At 41.4% G+C, this 20,196-nt stretch overlaps 1 protein-coding gene across 1 annotated transcript in view; it reads right to left on the bottom strand.

Annotated features, from left to right (window-relative positions):
• Positions 1-20,196, bottom strand: part of LOC126458310 (uncharacterized) — a 474,706-nt gene that overhangs the window by 173,639 nt on the left and 280,871 nt on the right. The gene's annotated exons all lie outside the window — the stretch shown is intronic.

Raw genomic sequence — 20,196 nt, 5'->3', positions numbered from 1 at the left:
CGCTGACACATCTTAATGGCCCAGCGGTGAAATCTGCAGCAATCTGCAGAAGGGTTGCATTTCTGTCACGTTGAACGATTCCCTTCAGTCGTCGTTGGTGTCGCTCATGTAGTATCTTTTTCCGGCCTCAGCGAAGTCGGAGATTTGAAGTTTTTACCGGATTTCTGACATTCATGGTACACTCGTGAAATGGTCGTACGGGAAAATCCCCACTTCATCGCTACCTCGGAGATGCTGTGTCCCATCGCTCGTGCGCTGACTGTAACGCTACATTCAAACTCACTTAAATCTAGCATCAGTAACCGATCTAACAACTGCGCCAGGCACTTGTTGTCCTGTATAGGCGTTGCCGATCGCAGAGCCGTATTCTGCCTGTTTACATATCTCAGTATATGAATACGCATGTCTATACCAGTTTCTTTGGCGCTTCAGTGTAAAATGTATCGATGAATCTGCCTATAGAATCGGCCACCATCAAGAATACTGAGGAAATAACTGCCTGCTAGGAAAACAAGCAGAAAAGACAGGAGTCGGGCGTAAGGCAGACGCGCCAGCAGAAGAGCCTATAGGAACGCGGAGGATGGAGAAATGCGCTCACCCTTGGCGGCAGAAGGTGCCGAGGGCGACAGGCCATCGGCCGCGGAGAATGCTGGGGAGGAGCGAGGATTCCTGACTGCCCGTAATTGCAGGTTTCCACAGCAGGGCCTGTCGCCTCCCGCGTTGAAGGCGGAGAGGCAGTTTCCCTGGAAGTGCAGGCGTAACTGGCAACCCAGGCTCGGTCGGACGACAGTATTCCCACACGGCGAATACCGCACGTTAATCGTATCCATTGTGTCGGAAATAGCCCTGACTCTGCATACCCGTACAAACGTATATACACTGCCGGAAAAAATGGAACACCCTCAGTGATCGTCCAGTGGCACCTGGGTATAATACATTCTGTTGTATCTGCTTATTATAATAGACTACTAATCGATTGGAAAACCATAGATTTGCTAATGGGTTGAAAGACTTTGATTTTCTAGTTTGAAATACTTGCAAAAAAAGAAAAAGAGGAAAGTTGCTCGTAATTTCTTATGTAGCTCCAGCTTGTCTTGGGCAAGGTATCTGAAATGACTCCGGCAGATAATGTTATTGCTTTGACCTAGAAAATTTGTTCGTCAAGTACTTCTCACATTTATGGGCATTAGGGAGTCCACACGTGTACAAGAGTAGCGCCTTAAGTGGAGAGTTTATGGTAGCTGTCGTATTGTATGAAAGAAGAAAATAAACGTAATGATAATTTCCCCAAACAGGGCAATGACTGTGATGCAGGTTCATGCTACTCGTCTGTCTTACACACATCCCTACGATCCACAAACTATTGATAGTAATACATGGTGATACCAACGGCAAAGTATTGAAATGATAACAAACGAATCTTGAAATTGTAATTATATTATTCAATAACATTATAAAGCGAAAGGCAAAGTCCCGAGTTCGAGTCACGGTCCGGCCACAGTTTTAAACTGCCAGAAAGTTTCAACATTTACAAAATGTCCCTCTCCTATGACGTCAACCGAAACTGAAACAGCGTCCACATACGGACGTAACTTTTACATTCAGATAAATTCCTTTAGTGGTGGCTACAGCAACGCTAGCTATTACACAAAAAAGTACGAGAACTGTTCGGAAAATAAGGTCCAATCGGTGGCGAAATGGAAAGCACTGCGAAAATCAAAAATGTTTTATTTGAATCTGTTATCTACTCCTTCCAGCTTCTTGTGGCTCTACAGTCGCCGCTCCGAACTAGACAGCCGGCCGTTGTGGTTGAGCGGTTCTAGGCGCTTCAGTCCGGAACCACGTGGCTGCTACGGTCTCAGGTTCGAATCCTGCCTCGGGCATGGATTTGTGTGACGTCCTTAGGTTAGTTAGGTTTAAGTAGTTCTCAGTCTAGGGGACTGATGACCTCAGATGTTAAGTCCCATAGTGCCTAGAGACATATGACCCATTTTGATCCGAATTAAACATTTATCATAGTGTTGTACCACCTTTACAACACCCTCTTCACAGAAGGCAACCGCCTGTGCTTTCCGCCAATCCTGTATGCTGATCTACAGCTCGTCAGTGTGCCAAAATGTTGTCTATATAGTCAGCGGCTCATGTGAGCAGAGATGAAAGTCAATGGGAGCCATTTACGGGATGTATTGCGGCTAATCAAACACACCTCATCGAAAACGCTGCAGGAGCATCTTCACTGCCCCTGTAAAATGCGGCCGAGAATTGTCGTGAAGGAAGAAACGTGTGACAGTTAAGTCATGTGGACTGCATAACATGAGGCGAAATCTCTCGCCAGGACCTTATATTTGGCGGGAGACACTGTTTTCTAGGCGTCTTTTACGTGATCGACGTGTGCTCATTATTGAAAAGAGCGACATGACGCGATAGACGGGCACACCGGAGACACATCTGTGCAAAGGTTCAGTGGATCTTCACTGTGGTTTCCATTTCTCGCCCGATCGGACCTTACTTTCCGAATAGCCCTCTTACATCCAACCGCACCCATACACGTCTAGAATAAGAATTCCGATGTTTTTCTTCATTCTTTGTGAAACCATAAGTTCACGGAATAATGCGCCGTTGCAATCAGAGCGAGTAAGTGTCTCACTGCCGCGTCGGTCCATATAAACGTTATCGTTGGAGCGCTGTTCGCGCTCGGCGTAACGTTATTAAACTTTTTTGCAGTATTCAATAGGCACAGCACAATAATCGATAGCACAATGTGAATAAAGAGGTTTTGTACTGTTAGTGGTTCGATTGCCACGGTCGTCGGCGTTCAGATGGCGCTCAGAATGCCAGTCTGTGCGCCCTCTGTTTTGTCTCTGAATGCAGTAACTGTGCTAAGTTTTGGGGGTGAGCAGTGTGTGCGATATTCATTTCGGGATGCTACCATGCCCCGCCGACAGGAACGTACTCCTGGTGACAACTTCAGCCATTGGTACAAGGTCGCATTATGAGCTTGTGGGAATCTGGAAGGAAGTAACGACGCGTCATGTACATGTTGTACCCTGTCGCTGCTTTCAGTGATGGCCTGTGGAAGGTTTCCACACACGTGGATCAGGCTCTGGAAGTTCACGTAGTACAGACGCACATCAAGATCGACGCATTATGAGAAAGGCTGTGGCCGACCGACCATCATCTACGTCTTCAAACCCCTACGACACTTCAGGAGCTCCGACAGGCACTGGTGCATGAATGGGAGTCTGTACCCTAGCAGCTGCTCGACCACCTGATCCAGAGTATGCCTTTGTACATGTGCACGGCGATCATACCCCACATTGATGTCGGGGTATATGCGCAGAAAACAGCAGCGTTTTGTAACACAAGTGTTTCTGGGCGGGTTTCTCAACTTATCATCAATACTGTGGACTTACAGATCTGTGTCACGTATGTTCCCTATGTGCCTATTCCATTAGCGCCAGTTTTGTGTAGAGCCACGTTGTGTGGCACCACATTCTGCAATTACTCTTAATTTATGAGCATGAGTGTAACAGGCTTACACATTAAAGACAGGCATGAGCAAGGATGCCAACCGCATTTCGGTCCAACAAACCACTGACGTGAAATTACTAATGTTCCGGAAACTTATGAACACATAGTTTAATTACTCGTTCTCAGTAGCCTGCAAGATCTAGTGCAAAAATATCTATCGCAGGATGCCACTTACGATCATTTGTTACAGTGCCATTTCTTCGATATGAAGGTGACTCGCTTTTTCAACAGGACAATGCAGGTCTACATAGGGCTGCTGGGACGCAACGTGCTCTTCGTAATGTGCAGCTGCTCTGGCCAGCAAAATCACCAGATCTCTTGACAACTGAATACGTATGGGACATGGTGAAAGGGGGGGACTTACTCTTTCTCCAGAGCCTGCAAGAAGCATTGCAAATTGCATACAGAAGGTGCGAAGTGTTTGGGAAAAACTATCACAAAATTCCAACCGGCACCTTTCTGATAAATTGCATGCGAGAATACACGCCCGCGTTGCCGAAGAGGGGGGGGGGATGCACGGTGTGTTGATGAAACTATGTGGGCAACCTTTGCTGTGACATGTGTGTTTCATTTGGTCTGAATTTCTTACGGCAGTGTATAATTACCCCTGAGTGACTAAAATAATTATCTTAAACTTATGCTTTGGGCACATTTGTTTTTCAAAGGTGTCCTCATAAAAAAGGACAGGAACCCTTGTAGACGCTGTAACAGCCAAAGCACCTAAACCAGCTTCGTAAGTTTCCCTCTCCATCAATATTTACGCCTATATCTCTACTCAGATACTCCGCAAGTCACCGTTCTGTGCATGGTGCAGGATAGCCTGCAACACTACTAGTCATTTCCTTTTGTATTCCAGTCACTAATAGAACGAGGGAAAAACGACAGTCTATATGCCTCCGCATGATCCCTAATTTCTCGTATCTTGTCTTCGTGGTCTTTTCGTGAAACGTATGTTCGCGTCAGTAGAATTTTACGTTGTTTTTTTTTTTTTTTTCCTAAAAGAATAATTCCTTCCCTCCTAGGATTCCCATCTGCTTTCCCAAAGCAACTCCGTAACACTTGTGTGTTGTTAGAACCTACTGGTAATGAATCTATAGCCTGCCTCTGAACTGCTTCGATGTCTTGCTCTAAACCGACCTGGTGCGGATTCCAAACACTCGAGCAATGGGGGGTAACTTGTACTAGCTTCCCATATGCGATCTCCTTTACAGGTGAACCATACTTTCGGACATTTCTCTCTATAAACCGAAGTCGATCATTTGCCTTCCCTATCACAATCATCACGTGCTAGTCCCATTTCATGTCGCTTTACAACATTATCGCCAGATATATAAACGACGTGACTATGTCAAGCAGGACACTACTAATGTTGTATCCGAACATTACGGGTTTGTTGTTGTTTTTCCTACTCATCCGCATTAACTTACATTTTCCTATATTTGGAGCAAGCTGCCATTCATCACACCAACTAGAAATTTTGTCTGAGTCATCCTGTATCCTCCTACGGTCATTCAACTTCGACAACTTGCAGCATCATCAGCAAACAACGGCAGCTTGCTGCCCACCCTGTCTGCCAGATAATTTATGTACATAGAAGATAGTGGCGGCCCTATCACATTTCTCTGGGGTTCTCCTGACGATACCCTTGTCTCTGATAAACAATCGCCATCTAGAACAACACACTGCACTATATTACTTAAGAAGTCTTCGAGTCAATCAAACATCACGGAACCTACCCCATAAGCTCTTACGTTCGTCAATAGTCTACAGTGGGGCATCGCTTCAGCCGAATAACTACGCCAACCTACATCCTTTTGAACCTGCTTACTGTATTCATCTCATAGTCTCCCTTTAAGATTTGTACCCCCCCCCCCCCCCCATCCCCACACTCACACACACACACACACACACACACACACACACACACACACACACACACACACTGCCAGTGCTAAATTGGTGTTACGCTGATGTATCAGAATGTGTTCTATCAAGAGATCCCTTCTTTTAGTCCAGTTGCACCACGAATTTCTTGTCTGCCCAATTCCCTAAAGTACCTCCTCATTATCCTCATTAGTTACAAATCATATCCATGTAATCGTCAGCATTCTTCTGTAGCACCACATTTGAAAAGCTTATATTCTCTTCTTGACCAAACTGTTTATCGTTCATGTTTCACTTCCATACATGGCTAAGTTTCATACAAATACTTTCTGAAAAGACCTCCTAACACCTAAATCTACAATCGATGTTAACAAATTTCTCTTCTTCAGAAACACTTTTCTTGACATTGCCTGTCTACATTTTATATCCTCTGTACTTCGACTATCATCAGTTATTTTACTGTATAAATGGTGAAACTCATTTCCTCCTTTAAGTGTCCCATTTCCTAATCTGCTTCCCTCAGCATCACCAGATTTAATATCACTACATTCCGTTGCCATCGTTTTGGTTTTGTTGATGCTCATCTTACATCCCACTCTCAAGACATCGTTCACTCCGTTCATCTGCTCTTCCAAATCCTTGTCCGCCTCTGACAGAATTACAGTCTCATCGGCAAAGCTCAAAGTTTCTGTTTCTCATTCCTGAACTTTAATTCCTACTGCAAATTGCTTTATTTCTTGCTCAGTGTACATATGGAATAATATCGGGGATAGGCTACAACACTGTCTCATTCCCTTATCAGCCAGAGATTCCCTTTCAAGCATTTGGAAATCTAGAAATACGGATTCTGCCTGTTGCCCTTCATTCATAGTTCGCAGTATATCATGTGAGAACATGGAAAAACTGCGTCTCACACGAGCTACGCTTTCTGTAACCTTGATGATTCATGGACATAAGCTTCTCGTCCTAAGGAAATTTATTATATTCGAACCAAGAATACGTTCAATGATTCTGTTAGGGATATTTGTCTGTAATTCTGCGGATCCCTTCTTATATACTGGAGTCACAATACGCTTTTTTTACAGTCACTTGGGACTTTCTGTTAGGCGAGAGATTGGCGATAAATCCAAAGTAAGTAAGGGACCAATGCCGCAGAGTAATCTTTAAAACCGAATTGGGATTCTATCCGGAACTAGCAGCAGAATTGTCTGCGAAGTCTGTTTCACATATAACATGAAATGCCATTTCTACATGCAGTAACAGCTGTTGAATATCTGATGACAGATAAATCCCGAAACGCATCATATGAGCAACAAAGTCATTCCTTGCTTGATGTTTGACTTTCAGCATTGCGACCAAGTCAGTCTGAATGCAGAACTATAGATTGTTTTAATTTCAAGTTTAACGTCGGATAACAAATGACAAAAGTAATGTTTTTTTCATGTGATATAATTAAGAATTAATAATATTAGGATTTTTTTTCCTTTACTTGTACTGTGAGATCTTACTTCTTGGCACATTTCATGATTCTAGATCAACGGGAAGTACCCCATACGTTTTGATGATTGAGTTTGCGAGTATCAAAATGTGTGATAAAATGGTCGTATCTTCGACTGCATTGACTTGGAAGCTTCAATATTTCACACTGCCAAGAGATCGTGGTCCTTAGCAGGTGACACAAATTTCAACTTGGTACGTCCACCCGTGCATGAAACTTTTTAACAGGTGGAAGGACAGACAGACGGGTAACAAAGTGATCCAGAAATATTCTATTTTTGTCAATTGAGGTACGAAACCCTAAAAATTAAAACAAAAATAAATAAAAAAGTGAATCCAGCTCATATAGGCGGACAGCCATGTGAAAATATTAATCTTACATTTCAGTGGTGAAAAGGTAATTTCATTACACATATACTGAATTACGTATTGGATATGTAAGTAGGGCAGTGTGCGTGTAACAAGAGTCCACGGAAATTTACTGCAAACCCGGAACGGGTGGAAAATTCGGAATGAATGTGAACATTAGTTCCCGAAGAGGTGGTTAATACTGTGTATACGACAGAGCTGCGCGTTACAGGCAATCAACGTGCAAAAATATAGCAGTGCAATGATTTGCGGCCAATTTTCCGCTACATTTCCGACATTAAACTACTGGTTCGTGGTTTGCTTGTCGGCCATCAGTTCAGCTGTCTGCAGCAGGAGCACTCCATCATGGCTGTCGGCTGCTCGTTGCGCCCCCAGCCGCAAAGCAATTAAAGCGCCGCTATTAAGTACGAATCCAGTGGCCACACAGGCCGAAAGCACGTGAAGATATCTCTGTGTTAGACTTGAAGCACAGTCTGATATATCACAAGGTTTCAGCCAGACATTCTCTCTAGCCACAAAGGATAAGGATTTTGTAAAGCTCCGAGCGGACATCTCTCAGGTCGTTTAAGCTACTGTTACACGCACTTAGTAGAGACATGAGTTCTTCGTAATAGTTTCGCTGTAACTATTCATCAAGAGAGCCCACAGCTGAAAGAAAGAAGGGTGGTGTGCAATTTTGTGGACCAAATTTTCTCGTTGGGAGCGTCTTGTGTTACATAGCAATTTCTTCCTCTGCACACGAATGTTATAGGACACAAAACCGCTAATACTGATACGAAGTACCCTCCACCATTCCCTGTACAGTGGCTTTCTACATATGTAGATACAGGTGTCTGAGGAACCTTCCGCGAATTTGTTTTAAGGAACCATTCCGATATTCAAGTTAGGTGCCTTGCAAAAACTGCGAATATGAGGACAGTGACCTAACCACTGTGCCTCAGTCGTTCCACGACTGAAATGTTTCGTTTCATGTCAAGTCGTATGGAGAAGGGGAACACACAGAACCTATAGGCCTAGGTAATCGGAAAGCCTTTGACAGAGTCCAGTATTGTACACCGTTAACAAAAGTCCTAGTGTACAGTAGGACTGTTGATATTTTTAAAAATATGGGTAATCCGACATATCGATGTTTAGAAAAATATCATTATTCATATCATAATTCATTAAGAAGAATGGGTAGCTTTGAGAGAAGAAATAGTGAAGGTAGCAGAGGATCAGGTAGGTAAAAAGACGATGGCTAGTAGAAATCCTTGGGTAACAGAAGAGATACTGAAAATAATTGATGAAAGGAGGAAATATAAAAATGCAGTAAATGAAGAGGGCAAAAGGAATACAAACGTGGGATCGACAGGAAGAGCAAAATGGCTAAGGAGGGATGGCTAGAGGACAAATGTAAGAATGTAGAGGCATATATCACTAGAGGTAAGATAGATACTGCCTACAGGAAAATTAGACCTTTGGAGGAAAGAGAACCACTTGTGTGAATATCAAGAATTCAGATGGAAAACCAGTCCTAAGCAAAGAAGCAAAAGCAGAAAGGTGGAAGGAGTATACAGAGAGTCTACACAAGGGCGATGTACTGGGGGGAAATATTATGAAAATGGAAGAGGACGTAGATGAAGATGAAATGGGAGATATGATACTGCGTGACGAGTTTGACTGAGCACTGAAAGACCTGAGTCGAAACAAGGGCCCGGGAGTAGACAACATTCCATTAGAACTACTGACAGCCTTGGGAGAGCCAGCCCTGACAAAACTCTACCATCTGGTGAGCAAGAATTATGAGACAGGACAAATACCCTCGGACTTCAAGAAGGATATAATTCCAATTCGAAAGAAAGCACGTGTTACAGGTGTGAAAATTACCGAACTACCAGTTTAATAAGTCACGGCTGCAAAATACTGACACGAATTCTTTACTGACGAATGAAAAAACTCGTAGAAGCCAATCTTGGGGAAGATTAGTTTGGATTCCGTAGAAATGTTGGAACACGTCAGCCAATTCTGACCCTACGACTTATCTTAGAAGATTAAGGAAAGGAAAACCAACGTTTCTAGCATTTGTAGACGTACAGAAAGTTTTTGACAATGTTGATTGGAATACTCTCTTTCAGATTCTGGAAGGTGGCAGGAGTCAAATATAGGGAACGAAAGGCTATTTACAATTTGTACAGAACCAGATGGCAGTTATAATTGTCGAGAGGCATGAAAGGGAAGCAGTGGTTGGGAAAGGAGTGAGACAGAGTTGTAGCCTGTCACTGATGTTACTTAGTCCATATATTGACAAGCAGCAAAGGAAACAAAAGAAAAATTCGGAGTAGGAATTAAAATCCACGGAGAAGAAATAAAAACTTTGAGGTTTGCCGATGACATTGTAATTCTGTCAGAGACAGTAAAGGATGTGGATGGGCAGTTGAACAGACTGGAAATAATCTTTGATGTGAGAATCACTAGCTTTTTCTTTTTTTGTTGTTGTTATCCTACTTGTATATTTTTATGTTAATGTTCTTATAGTTCTATTGAAATTGAATGTCTAAGTGACAAGTAAATTCAATTATGAATTTTCATGTAGATGTATTTTAAATTGTAATGTTTATTGACAAGTCCTATGTCATTTTGATGATGTACTACGAGGACGCTAATAAACTGAATTGAACTGAATGGACAGTTTCTTGCAGAGGATGTAAGATGAACATCAACAAAAGCGAAACGAGGACAGTGGAATGTAGTCGAATAAATCAGATGATGCTGAGGGAATTAGATTAGGAAATGAGACACTTAAAATAGTAGAAGAATTTTGAGATTTGGGGAGCAAAATAACTGATGATAGTCGAAGTAGACAGGATATGAAATGTAGACTGGCAATGTCAAGGAAAGTGTTTCTGAAGAAGAGAAACTTGTTAACATCGAGTATAGATTTAAGTTTCAGGAAGTCGTTTCTGAAAGTATTTGTATGGAGTGTACCCATCTAAGAAAGTGAAACATGGGCGATAAATAGTTTAGATAAGAAGAGAGTAGTGGCTTTTGAAACGTGGTGCTCCAGAAGAATGCTGAAGATTAGATGGTTAGATCACGTAACTGAAGAAGGGATCGGTTGGTAGGACATTTTATGAGGCATCACGGGATCACCAATTTAGTATTGGTGGGCAGCGTGGAGGGTAAAAATCGTACAGGGAGACGAAGAGATGAATACACTAAGAGCAGATTCAGAAGGATGTAGCTTGCAGCAGGCACTTGGAAATGAAGAAGCTTGCATAGGATAGGGTAGTATGGAGAGCTGCATCAAACCAGTCTCTGGGCTGAAGACAACACATCATTATCTGCCATCATATACCGATATATTGCTGGAAAAGGTATCGACATACCAAATAAATATTGGCTGCACATTGCAAACATGCTGCCTGTTTTAGATCTGTATACATCTAAGTATTGATTTATTTGATATTCTCTACTTCAACAAGCTAGCAGCCTACTTATCCCCCTTAGGGCAAGAATTGAAAGGAAAATGATGGAGTTCGTGCTTGGCCATAACCACTTCGCCAATAATGGCAACTGCAGGTAAGAGAAACAATAAAAGATCGTTCGGTTTCGTTATATATCGGATTTGTCTGGAACACTTCCTGTCTTCTTCACTGTTTTTTTTTTCTTTTTTCCATTTCTGCAAACACCAGCTGTGTAGCAGTCGTAGAGTCAAAATTGCGTGGTGAAGTTTAACGTTGCACTTTCTTCTGGTAGCTCCAAGCGTCATTTACGTCAGCATTTCCCTCACACGTCTCCGCCCACGCCAAAGACCAATCTTGTCATTTAGATGTTTGTTCATCAATTTCAGCAACTGTTTTTGAAGAATGTGGATGTGAAGAAATAGCACACTAGTTGCATTAAAAAAAAATTATTTTTATTTTTAAACGCAACTGCTGTGTAATTTCTTCACATCGGGTATCTTGTTGTTGCATTCACACTGCCACTCCACTGTGCAACCGGACTACTACCTCGTGCCATCTAGACTTGCTTCACACAGTCTAAAGGAAACACTGTACGCGATGAAAGCTGAAAAAGTAGTTAGACTTCTTCACACAGTGAAAGTAAAATTATTTTCTACTACAATTAAAAAGAACAGTTTCAAGTATTTACCAAAAATTGCAAAAAATATAATATAAAATAAAAACATCGGAACTCGATACTTCTTTTCCACATCGATATGTCGGTAAAGAAATATCGCCGATGGTATTTCTTTCAACAGCCGTAGTGTACAGAGCAGGTTCTCAGATATGAGAGTGGGATGGAGTTTTTTTAAGTAACAGAACCCAGTATGTTGTCCTGGACGGCAAGTGTTCATCGGAGCGACAGCACTGCCCGAGGGAAATGTGACAGGACCCCTGTTTTTTCTCTGTATATATAAACGATCTGCAGGTTAGAATGATCAGCAATCTTCTACTGTCCATAGATAATGCTGTAGTGCACGTTAAAGTATCATGTCTGAGTGAATGTAAGAGTATATAGACTGAGTCAGATTTAATTTCTATTTTATATGATGAATGACAGCTTTCTCTAAGTGTGTCAAAATTAAGTTAATGCAGATTTGTAGGAAAAGGAGTCCTGTAATTTTCGAATACAGTACAAATGGTGTGATGCATGACACAGCCATGTTAGTTAAATATCTATGGGTAACATTGAACAGCGACATGAAATGGAACTAGAAAGTAAGGTCGGTTGTAGCGAAGGTGTGTGGTCGACTGCGGTTTACTGGGAGAATTATAGGAGGGTGTGGTTCATCTATAAAGGTGACCGCATACAGAATACCTTTGCAACCCATTCTTGAATACTTCTCTAGTATTTGGGATCCATACCAGGCGGATGAAAGTAATACTTCGAAACAATTCAGAGTCGTGCTGCTAGATTTGTTAATGGTGGACTTGGTTAATACGCGAGTATTAGGGAAATGCTATGTGCACTAAAATCGGAATACCAGGAGAGAAGAAGTTTATTCCACGAAACACTGCAAAAAGATCGTACTGTCGGCAAAGGAAATCTCACGTCACGAAGACAAGATAAGAGAAATCAGTACTCATACGGAAGCGAATAGATAGTTGTACTTTTCTCGCTCCATTTGCGAGTAGAACAGTGTAGGTAATGTAGCAGTGGTACAAGGTAGCCACCGATATGCACCGTATGATGATGGCCTGTAGGGTATGGATGTCGCTGCAGATGTAAACGTATTGTGCCTTCGGTTGCAGCAATTTTAACTCATTAATAATGAACAAAATTTTTGTGCAGTGCATATACTGGTTCTCTGGAAAGGAGAAACATTTATTTATGGTTGACAAGAAATATTTAAGTAAAAAATGCGAACAGCTATTCTGTGTACAAAAGATTATGTAAAAATATTAATTATCTCACTGTGATTTATATGGAAAGCAGTATCGATATTTCTTGATAATTTACGTTTTTTTTTTTTTTTTGGAAAGAAAGATGAAAACAATACAAATAGATTTCCATAATTATTTTACACTGGTTCATTTCTTCCAACAAGAAGACATGGATGGAGGCGTATGTATCTTGTAACGTATTTCTGGTAAATATATGCTGGTATTGGTAACCAAACCACTTATTTCAGTAGCATTAGCATTCATAGATGCGTGTAACAATTAATTGTACAAATTTTCAGAGGTTAATAACGAGCGGAACAGCGCGAGTTGTAATTAGTAGTGTTGGCCGCCATTTGCGAGACGGCAGATTCTTTTTTCAAATTGCTGCAATATTACGTGATATAAAGCAAAAAGGACATGGGTTGCAATTGATTTCTTGAATAACCAGACTAAAGTCAAGTTAATTTCCTTCATTTTGCAGTGAGTTGTATAAATATCAAGAGAGATTCTTTTGGTTGCTGTTTCAAGGCTACCTTTTGTTCAAGTTAGAAGATTTTCGCAGTTAAGAAAGTGCTCAGTTTTGAGTTAGTGGTAAGTGTACCACGCAAACGGTGTTTCTCCACGCGAACTTGCGAAAGTATAAATTATTATTTATCTGAAAGGACATTCCGTTACAACCCTGAATTGGAGTACTTCAGCATTGAGAATCGAATAATCTTCTACAGAAAGTCTGCGCTCACAAAGGGCTGAGGTGGCGACAGTCATGAACATGATGGTCAACCCACAGTAAGAGTGACACCATACAAGCTCCTACAACATTTTCATGTTATCTCATCATGGTCGTTTCGACAGAAACTGATAAAAAAATATTTGTTCTATTAGGAGCTCTTTGTCGTACAGAATTATGAATTTCTTTTAAAGCTTAAGATTTCTTGCTTCCAAAATTAAATGCAACCCGGAAGTATTTCTTGATACGGAACATACAGTTAGTTCCATAAGAAAGTGTACGCCGTTATCTGCATGAAATAAGAGACCCTATTAAAAATGTATGTTTACATGAAAATACATGTTATTAATAATTGCACATTACCTAATAGTTAATTCGATGGCCTCCATTATCGATTATAGCTTGGCACCTTTTTGGCATACTTTTCACGAGATTTTCTGCATATTCTCTCAATAACAATCTCCATATCGTCCTGATTTGATATGACCACTTTGTCTTGTTTGCACGTTGTACAGAGACGGCTGCCATGTTTCGGATCATTATCGTCTCGAAGCACCCAATTTGGGCCTGATTTAAAGTAGGATTTGGTTTCTGCTTAAAAAGACGCACGATCTCAGTCTCCTAGTTTTTGTTGTCGCGCACGTTAGTCCTCTCGCCTCTAAATCATCCACGTTTCCAACCTCTAAATATCGTTTGACTCACTTCGCAACAAATGTCTTTGACTTTCTAGGAATTTTTGGCAGCAGCTCCATATGAAAGCTTTGGTCCCTTTGGATGGTTTACAAGGAACACTGCCTCGTGACGCTTCAGATATTTTGCACTCATTTTAAACTGCAACCGACAAAACAAAACATTCAATTCTCACACTGTTCGTCTAAACAACGCGCAAAAGTGCATTGATTACAGATTCGAGACCACTACCAGAGATGACGGTGCGGACGTTATATTTAAAATTATGGCCTACACTTTTTAGTGAAACTGACTGTACCAGCAGCTCCAACCGGGTTACAACACGCCGCATTCGGATGCAGCCATCCGCACTCCTTCCAAGGAGAGTAGCTCAGGGTTGTGCAAGCTGAGGATGTGCAACGACTGTGTGCACAACACTAAAACCCGGATACGACCAAAGTCGTATCTGATGGCCTTCCCACGTAGACATTAAAGTGAGTAGGCTGGTTAATTATGCCTCGTTTCCCCACGATAGCCGCAGTAGTTAACTCCACAAATTACTTGAAACTGTAGCGAGACTACTGAAACTTTGTTCGAGTACCACGTGTGAATCCTACCGAACCACCTGTTTTATAATTCATGATTGCAAAATATTGACACGTATTGTTTAAAGAAGACTTGAAAAACTGGAAGAAGCAAAATTCGGGGATGATCAGTTTCAAAAATGTTGAAATGTGTGTGAAATCTTATAGGACGTAACTGCTAAGGTCATCAGTCCCTAAGCGTACACACTACGTAACCTAAATTATCCTAAGGACAAACACACACACCCATACCCGAGGGAGGACTCGAACCTCCGCCGGGACCAGCCGCACAGTCCATGACTGCAGCGCCCTAGACCGCTCGGCTAATCCCGCACGGTGAAAATCAGTTAGTGTTCAGGAGAAATATAGGACCAAGCAAGGCAATACTGATCGACTTACCCTATAAGATACATTGCAAAAAGGCAAACCTTCGTTTACAGCTCTTTAAGACTTGTAGAAAGCTTCTGATAATGTTGATTGGAATACACCATCTGAAGTTATGAAGGTATCAGAGATAAAATACAGTGAGCTATAGGTTACTTTCAACTTATAAAGTCCGCCTCCGTAACGCAGCGGTAGCGTTAATGCCTGACACGCAAGGGGGCCCAGGTTCGATTCCCAGCAGGGGACTGGGTGTTGCGTGTCCTTCATCGTCATTTTCATCATCACTGACATGCAAGTCGCCCAAGTGGCGTCAACTAAAAAGACTTGCAATACGGCCGAACCCCGAAGGGGATATCCCGGCCAATAAATGCCATACGATCATTTCCATTTCCATACAACTTGTAAAGAAACCAGGCTGCAGTTACAAGAGTCATAGGGCACGAAAGGACGTGAGAAAGCGTTATAGCTAATTCCCAAGTATTATTGAATCTGTACATTAAGCAAGTAGTAAAGGAACCCTTGGATAAATTTGTAAAGCGAATTAAAATTCGTGGAGAAGAAATGAATACTTTAAATTTTGGCATTGATCTCACAATTCTGTCAGAAACGCGAAATATTTGGAAGAGCTGCTAAATGGAAAGGACAGAGTCTAGAAGAAGGGCTAACAGATGAAGAGTAACAAAAGGAAAACACGGGTTATGGGAGGTAATCGAATTAAATCAGGCGGGTGCGCAACCTCAGCTAAGTTTGAGTTAATGGCCAGTAATCTGAAGACAGGAAACGTTGAGAGGAAGTCAAAAACAATCAGTGCACGGCGAAGAAGTTGATGGTAGCAAATGTAAACGGGGAAGCACTTCCAATATCTTGCAGCAATACGCATAGAAAGCACAAGTGAAATTAAGGTTTAGGCCAGAATTCTGGCAGGTAATAGGTGTTTCTATGCTCCTGAGCTCTCGGTGTATGTCACTATCTACGTCTACATTTACAGCAACACGGATACTCTGCAAATCACACTTAAGTGCCTGCCAGATGGTTCATCGAACCACCTTCACAATAATTCTCCATCACTCCACACTCGAACAGTGCGGGGAAAAAACTAACATTTATATCTTTCCGTGCGAGCTGTGATTTCCCTTATTTTATTATGATGATCGTTTCTTCCTATACAGGTCGGCGGCAATAAAATAGTTTTGCATTGGTAGGAGAATGTTGGTGGCGTAACGAAAAAAGCTTTTGTTATAGTGATGTGTATCCTGTATCATTTCCGTGACACTCTCCCCCCTGTTTCTCGACAATACAAACCGTTCTTTGAACTTTCTCGATGTACTCCGTGAATGGTAAGGATCCCACACCACGCAGCAGTACTCCAAAAGAGGAAGGACAAGCGTAGCGTAGGCAGTCTCTTTAGTAGATCTGTTGCATCTTCTAAGTGTTCTGCCAATAAAGCACAATCTTTCAGTCGCCTTCCCCACAACATTTTCTATGTCACCTTTCCAAATTAAGTTGTTCGTAATTGTAGTTCCTAGGCATATTTGTCGAATTTACGGCCTTTAGATTTGATTAATTTATCGTGCAACCGAAAGGTAACGGATTGCTTTTAGCACTCATGTGGATGGCCTTACATTTTTCGTTATTTAAATTCAGTTGATACTTTTCGCACCATACAGATATCTTATCTAAATCGTTTTGCAATTTGTTTTGATCTGCTGATGACATTACTAGACGATAAACGACAGCATCATCTGTAAACTACCTAAGATGGCTGCTTAGACTGTCTATTAAATCGTTTACATTGTAAGTAGGCTGTTTAGGTTTTTTATTGGTAACGCCACCTCTGTATGAAAATCACCGGCTGTGCTGTGTGCAGTCTGTGGCTGCTTTGCATTGTTGTAATACTCGCCATTGTAGTGTTAGGCAGCTGGCTGTGAACAGCGCGTAGCGTTGCGCAGTTGGAGGTGAGCCGCCAGCAGTGGTGGATGTGGGGAGAGAGATGGCGGAGTTTTGAAATTTGTCATGAACTGCTATATTTATATATGATGATATCAAGGTAAATACATTGTTTGTTCTCTATTAATATCTTTCATTTGCTAACTATCCCTATAAGTAGTTAGTGCCTTTAGTAGTTTGAATCTTTTATTTAGCTGGCAGTAGTGGCGCTTGCTGTATTGCAGTAGTGGGAGAAACGAAGATTATTGTGAGGTAAGTGATTTAGTGATTTGTGAAAGGTATAGTTTAATGTTAGTCAGGGCCATTCTTTTGTAGGGATTTTTGAAAGTCAGATTGCGTTGCGCTAAAAATATTGTGTGTCAATATAAGCACAGTCGTGTATAATTGTTCAAAGGGGACGTTTCATATGTCGACCCTTAGCCGAGGATACCTCACTGGAATCTTCTGATTTTTTCTTGTAGTTTGTGTATTTAGTGTAGCTTTTGTTTATTGCTAGCGCGTAATTGTAGAGAGAATCTCCTTTGTAGTTGTAGCCTTTCATTGTTGTACAGTAAAACAGTTGTGGCATGCATGTAGATTTGCACCAAGTATTTCGCAGCTGCAATTAACTAGATATTATTTTCAGTGTTATGTTAATGTGTTCTCTTATTTTTGCTCTTCAAATTGTGTTTTCTGTGTTGTCGTGTGAAATACTGTGACAATAATGGCGTGTGAAAAACGTAATACTAGGCTCCAAAGTAAACTGAGAAATGACAGTGAAGACGAAAGCAGTGTGTTAACGCCACCATGTAATGAATTAACAAATATTCAAAGTAGTAATTTGGTAACTGTGCATAGGGAAATGGAGCGGGCGTCAAATAATGGTGTGGACATTGAAACATGTAGAGAACAGGGAAGCATTATCGATCGATCGGTCGGCAACAGCTCGCCTCAGGAATCCGAAATGACAGGACACAATTTTGCAAATACTGTAGATTCAGGTTTTGCGTCCTCACCGTTTTCTCAAATGAGTCAAGACACATTTTCCGCTTGTCAAAATGTGAATGTTGCCGATGCAAATTCACTGCCGAAAAGCACTGAGGAACATGTTTCAGACACCAGTGCATTGTTATTACAGTTAATGCAACAAAAGGGACAAAAGCTACAAAAGTTAGACACAACGCTTGAACAAAATCAGAAACAAATGGGACAAAATCTTCAAAAGTTAGACACAATGGAACAAAATCTTCAAAAGTTAGACACAATGGAACAAAATCAGAGACAAACACAGCAAAAGTTAGACACAGTGGAACAAAATCTTAAAAAGTTAGACTCATTGGAACAAACTCTTGAACAAACACGTGAAGATTTAACTACTGAGTTACATAACATTGAATCGAAATGTCAAAAAGTCTGTAATGACGTAAAAACTCAAATTTGTGAGCATTTTCAACCTATTTTTTCGCGGCATGAAAATGCATTACGGAATCACGAAGCAGCCATAAAAGAACTGCAAACTATTGTTCATGAAAATCATGAGACCTTGCAAGCTAAATTTGACTCAGTTGCATCTACCGATTCGGTTACGCAACTTGCAAAAACTCAGGAAAACTTAAAGGACACAGTAGATACTCTGAAACTTGGTTCAGAAAAACACACTGAGGAAATAAGTACACTATCGGATAAAGTAGCCGAACTTTCAGATCAGTTCACTAACTTATCTACAAAGGTAGATGATGATCTGAATGACACAAATCCTGTAGCCTTCACTGACACAGAAGAGTATGAACAAATTAGGAAATTCAAACAAAATCAGAATCAAATTAATACGCAACACCAAAGAGAAATCCGGGAAGTACAAGATCAGCTGACACAGGTAATACAAGAATTACGTATTTCAGAGGACACTCGCGCCCCAATACGGGAAGAGGGACATACAAATACGGAACAGACACAAAATAACAACACAGGGCACTTCGGAAATTGTGAAAGAAGTTGGCAAGGTACGCCGAATTTTGAGATGGAACCGCCGAAACGACGTAACAATGACCGACATGCGACTTGCCGACATGATGATTTTGACTATAAGCTGTTCATTACTACACGTAAATTCAAAACATTTAAGAATTCTGGCAACGACATTCATCCACAAGCATGGCTCCATCAATTCTCTCATTGTTTTCCTCCCAACTGGTCGTTAGAACACAGATTAGAATTTATGTGTTGCTACTTAGAGAATGAACCAACTGTAAGAATGCGATCGGTAATTCACGATTGCCACAGTGAAGGAGAGTTTTACCATGCCTTCCTCTCAGCATATTGGTCTCAAGCTACACAAGACCGTGAAAAACATAGCATCATGATGATGAAACACTTTGAACAATCTGAATTTTCCAGTCTTGTCAAATATTTTGAAGACATGTTGCATAAGAATCAATATCTTTCAAACCCATACAGCCCCTCAGAACTCATCCGCATTTGCTTACTCAAATTGCCTGAACATTTACGACATATTATTTTAGCAGGACGTTGCAAAGATGACATTGAAGCATTTCAGGGTCTGTTACAAGAATTGGAAATTGACACTGACAATCGGGGAACGCGGAAACAGGAGCACAACAATTACAGGTCACATCTGTCACAATTCCACGATGAAAGAAATAATAACTGGACACGACAAGGCTATTCTCACAACACATATCGTGACCAAAACAGACACCACCCGTATGACAACCGTTGGCAGAGTAGTAATAATTACAGGGAAAGATCACCTCTCCGTGGTAATGACTATCACAGAGACAATCAGAGAAACAGACAATATGGGAACCAAAACAATTCTTATCAAGGGAGACAGAATAACTTTAGACGCAACGGTCCAGCGCGCAGTTACGATTCAGGGAGAAATTCTCCACCACTTAACCGACAAGAAAGAAACTACAGGAACTATCGACATGACGACAGACGATGTGATCGTAACGACAGACCTGAATTGCATCAGAACTGGCGGGATTTAAACAGGGCAGGGCCCTCTCGTCACGGTGAATTTGTAGAAGTTAGGTCTCCTAATCCCAATAACAACGCGCGCCAACAAAGAGACAGACAATGACTCGCGCCGCAGGCACCCACGTGCGCCCGCTGGCTCAGGGAAAAATAACATAGACGCTAACCTTGAGAAAAATTCCAGTATTCTTTACCGACGTATACTGCATGATAATTGTATTCCTGCCAAACTGTGAGTACTATGAAGAGTAAAGGATTG

This window comes from Schistocerca serialis, chromosome 2, assembly GCF_023864345.2.
Source record: "Schistocerca serialis cubense isolate TAMUIC-IGC-003099 chromosome 2, iqSchSeri2.2, whole genome shotgun sequence".
Taxonomy (NCBI): domain Eukaryota; kingdom Metazoa; phylum Arthropoda; class Insecta; order Orthoptera; family Acrididae; genus Schistocerca; species Schistocerca serialis.
This window is presented reverse-complemented; position numbering and strand designations above follow the sequence as displayed.